We start from the raw sequence: 4,856 nt of genomic DNA, 5'->3' as shown, positions 1-4,856 counted from the left end.
AGCTTTGGGATGGGAAACTCCGATCGGAATACAGTGTAGAAAATACAGTTTCTTTCTACCATAAGCCCCCCCCAACAAAAAAAAAAACAAAACCCCAAAAACCCCACCACCATCATCGTCACCACCACCAAAAACCTCTGGCAGCAAAACCATAGCGACTGCAAGTGTTCCTTGTCTGAATATCCAACCACTTCCAGCTAGGTTGGTGTGTAATTCTGTCCCAGTTGTGCTACCGGGGTTAAGAAAAAGGGGAACCACCTATATAGTTCTGTGACACCATCATCCATATATCTATATCTATGTCAATGTCTATGTCAATATCTATGTCATCTATATCTATATATCTATATCTATATCTATATCTATATCTATCTATCTATATACCCCCCCTTCAGCACAGTCCTGGACAGTCATTCCTTTAAGCTTCAGGTAAACCCTGTAGGGTAAGCGTTCCAAATTCATCCATCCTGAAGGGTGGGTGTGCTTGCTTCCTTTATTAAGACCCAAACTTTGGTTGGTGTTGAAATAAAAAACAAATGAATGAATGGATGAATGAATAAATAAATAAATAAATAAATTAGGAGGGGATACAGATGCCTAATGGTTGTAATTTCCTAATACACAGGCCTAGGCTCCATTTCCCTGTTGGAGAGATAGCTGAGTAGTTAAGGGTACCTCTTCCAGAGGTCCCAATAAGCACGTAGCAGCTCTGTCACAGGACCTGATTCACTCTTCTGGTGTGTGTCTGAAGACAGCAGCTATGGTGTACTCACTCGTGTGTAAATCATAATAAACAATATTAGAAATACCAGGTTATGTAAATAAAGCCCAGATCCTCGGCCTGAAAAGTCCCTGAGCTGGCAGGGTGTGGCAGGCTGGATCAGATAGTCTTCCTCTGTCTCTTATCAGGGTGTGTTATCAGTTGGAGTGCCATTAGCATTTCCAAGGAGCTAGGTTATCCTGGAACATTGTGATGGTGGGGGTGGGGGCAGTTGGAGGCATTGGGGGAGAATTTAGGCAGCGTAAATGAAGAAATAAACTGGAAACTTTATTCATTTATTTATTTTATTGAGTGTAGGATGGAAGAGGGAAAATGGGAGGGAGAAAGGGAGGGAGCGAAGGAGGGCAATCTTTCCATGCTGGGATGATCCATGCCTTGGAAAGGAATTCCTCCTAAATGAGCTGTCATGTGGTCATCTTGCAGCTTTCTGGGGGGGAGGGGGGGCGCCTTTGGTTCTGGCCTCTCAATGGGTTTCCAAAGGGCAGTCAGAGAACCCTGCATGGACAGAAAGGGAAACCATGTTAAGCAAGCAAGCAAGCAAGCAAAACAAATCTGTCTGTTAAGTTCTTCTGTTAAAGGAATTGTGGTGAAGTGAAGCAGAAGCAGAAGCAGAAGCAGAAGCAGAAGCAGAAGCAGAAGCAGAAGCAGAAGCAGAAGCAGAAGCAGAAGCAGAAGTAGAAGCAAAGCAAAGCAAGCTCATATTCATTCCAAAAAGGCTGATAGCTAGGCAGCTTGGGCTACAGAGTGAAAACAAGTAGAAGGAAGGAAAAATAAATAAATAAATAAATAAAATTTTAAAAAGGCTTTGTTAGAACATGTCTAAGTTTTAGGGAACAAGGCTTGACATTGAAACCCACGGGTTCATTAGCATCTTCCGCAAATCTCTCAGACAATGTTTCCCAATGCAGTGCCTACCACCTTCCCCTCCATGATTGCCCCCGACTCCTCACAGTGGTGTGTGTGTGTGTGTGTGTGTGTGTGTTTGTGAGTCCCACACAGCAACCATCAGTGGAGGCTTACGGAGACACAAATAAGACAGCTAAGGCTACAAAATAAAGATAGCAAAACAGACAGGGAGACAGTGTCCCAAAATGGATCCCCAAAAAATGGTAGGCCAGAGTGAGGGACCAGTCAAACTTCTTATCTGAGAGAGAGAGAGAGAGAGAGAGAGAGAGAGAGAGAGAGAGAGAGAGAGAGAGAGAGAGAGAGAGAGAGAGAGAGAGAGAGAGAGAGAGAGAGAGAGAGAGAGAGGAAGAAGAAGGAGGAGGAGAAGAAGGAGGAAGAGAGAGAGAGAAAGAGAGAGAGAGAGGAAACGAGAGGGGGGACAGAGAGAAGAGGAGAGAAGAGGAAAGAGAAGAGGAGAGAGGAGAGGGAGAAGAGGAGAGGAGAGAAAGATAGAGATAGATAGATAGATAGATGATAGAAAGAGAGGATAGAGAGAAGAGGAGATGAGAGAGAGAGGATAGGGAGAAGAGGAGAGGAGAGGAGAGAGGAGAAAGAGGAGAGGATAGAGAGATAGAGAGAGGAGAGGAGAGAGAAGAGGAGAGGAAAGGAGAGAGAGGAGAGAGATTCCTCTCTGCTGTTTGATCTCTTTTGTGAGCCCTAGAAAAGTGAAACATCAAGCAAGTACCTCACATATTTGATTTAAAGAGTCCAGACCACATACAAACATATGTCTTTTTAAATTTTATACACATATACACAGGAATACTGGTGTGATACCTGGTATTTGTTATAGGACAACTGGCCGACCTGATAATTAAGGAAATCATATAAATTATAATAAGATAATTAAAGAAAAAGAAAAATGTGTGTATATGTGTTTTTAAAATTATATATGTTTTCTACATACATATTATATATAATACACACACATACATATAATACTCTGTTGAACAATAATACTCTGTGAAACAAGGCAACTGGGCTACCTAACAATATAATTTAAAACAAACAAACAAACAAAAAACCAGCTCAATAAAAGGGGACCCGCAAAAAGGGGGATGGGGAGACAGAGACACAGACATACATACATATACATATATATATATATATATATATATATACATATACATGTATATATATATATATATATATATATATTTAAAAAAAGGAGTCAGGGCAGATATCTGGTCAACATATGTAAAGGAGGTCAAGGAGACACAGATACATATCTTTTAAAACAGTCTGTTAAAACAGACAACTGGTCGACCTCACATCATTCAAAGAAAAAAAAAACGTTCGAATGTATGTGTGTGTATATTTAAAACAGTTCAATAATTTCAATAATTTTAAATAAATAATTTTAAATAAATAAAAAAAAGAGTCCAGAACAAACATCTGGTAAACCGGCAAAAAAAGGATATGAGGACACAGAGATACATTTTTAATAAACAGTCTGTGAAAAGGGACAACTGGTAGACCTCACACAAGTAAATTTAATAATAATAATAAAAATTTCAAAAGGGACAATTGGTCGAATATATATATATATATATATATATATATATATATATATATATATATATGTCCAGACCAGATATCTGATCGACCTCCCACAGTTGGGAAAAAAAGAGACCAAGTACCGTTGGGAGTGGTCTACCCGGAAGCTGGAAAAAAAAAAAAAAAAAAGGAGGAAAGGGAGGAAAAGAAAAAAAGAGGTGCCGGACCCTCTCCAGCCTTGCCTCCCGAAACTCATCCCGCTCACCCCCGAGAAGCTCGTAGTGGCGCCACTGCGCGTGTGGAAGTGTCGAGGAAGAGAGGAACAGGAAAGCTCAGATGAGAGAGCGCAACTCCCCCTACCAGAGATCCTGCCAATGCCGCAACCCAGATGGACTCGCTTCCTCAAAAGCCTGGGCGGCAAAGGAACCCCCTTCCTCCCCACTGTCCCCGCGCGCGTCCCAGGAACGCGACACGGAGACGGGCGCGGGAGAAGACCCGAACAGCAAGGACGGGGAAGCGAGCACAGGGGAGGACGACGCCTGTCTGGCGCCGGCGGCAAAGGGCGAGACCGGGATCGCCCTTTGCAACTCCCCTTTCCCCGTGACCTCCCTTTTCCACGCCCTCCGAGAGGCCTTAGGTGGAGATCAAGATACCCCCACAGGCCGCACTGGCAACCGTGGGGACCAGCCAGCCGCCGCCAACCGACTCGCTGCCCACCCCGGCTTGGCCAGGGCCCGGGGCAGAGAGGGGGCTGGGCTGCAACGACCGACGCTGGAACCACCTCGGAGAGGAGGGAGTAGGAGGAGGCGAGAAGGAAGAGGAGAGATGGGTGGAAACCCTGGCCGGTCGGCGGTACCGGGGTCAGCGGTCGACCGCTTTGCGCACGCGAGTGCGAGCGGGCGTCGGGAGGCCCGCGAGAGACAAACCCTTGTGTTGAGGGCTGACTTTCAATAGATCACAGCGAGGGAGCTGCTCTGCTACGTACGAAACCCCGACCCAGAAATAGGTTGTCTACGAATGGTTTAGCGCCAGGTTCCACACGAACGTGCGATCAGCGTGATGGACGAGAGGGTGGCCCCCTTTCCAGCCGCACCCCATTTCCTGGGATGAGTGGCTCTCTACACCAGACCGCGGTCCCGACGCCCATTGGGGACTTAGAGGTGTTCAGTCATAATCCCACAGATGGTAGCTTCGCCCCATAGGCTCCTCAGCCAAGCACATACACCAAATGTCTGAACCTGCGGTTCCTCTCGTACTAAGTAGGATTACCATGGCAACAACACATCATCAGTAGGGTAAAACTAACCTTTCTCATGATGGTCTGAACCCAGCTCACGTTCCCTATTAGTGGGTGAACAATCCAACGCTTGGTGAATTCTGCTTCACAATGATAGGAAGAGCCGACATCGAAGGATCAACAAGCGACGTCACTATGAACGCTTGGCCGCCACAAGCCAGTTATCCCTATGGTAACTTTTGTGACACCTCCTGCTTAAAACCCAAAAGGTCAGAAGGATCCTGAGGCCCCGCTTTCACGGTCTGTATTCATACTGAAAATCAAGATCAAGGGAGCTTTTTCCCTTCTGCTCCATGGGAGGTTTCTGTCCTCCCAGAGCTCGCCTTAGGACACCCA

At 45.4% G+C, this 4,856-nt stretch overlaps 1 long non-coding RNA gene and 1 pseudogene across 1 annotated transcript in view; both read right to left on the bottom strand.

Moving 5' to 3' along the window:
• Positions 1–1,212: 1,212 nt before the first annotated feature.
• LOC143437377 (uncharacterized) overlaps positions 1,213–4,856 on the bottom strand; it is a 28,031-nt gene continuing 24,387 nt past the window's right edge. Inside the window, exon 4 of the long non-coding RNA XR_013106870.1 lies at positions 1,213–1,276. This is a non-coding gene — a long non-coding RNA (uncharacterized LOC143437377). The remainder of the gene's footprint in view (positions 1,277–4,856) is intronic.
• LOC143437424 (28S ribosomal RNA) overlaps positions 4,144–4,856 on the bottom strand; it is a 4,402-nt pseudogene continuing 3,689 nt past the window's right edge.

This window comes from Arvicanthis niloticus, chromosome Y (genome assembly GCF_011762505.2).
Source record: "Arvicanthis niloticus isolate mArvNil1 chromosome Y, mArvNil1.pat.X, whole genome shotgun sequence".
In the NCBI taxonomy this organism is placed as follows: domain Eukaryota; kingdom Metazoa; phylum Chordata; class Mammalia; order Rodentia; family Muridae; genus Arvicanthis; species Arvicanthis niloticus.
This window is presented reverse-complemented; position numbering and strand designations above follow the sequence as displayed.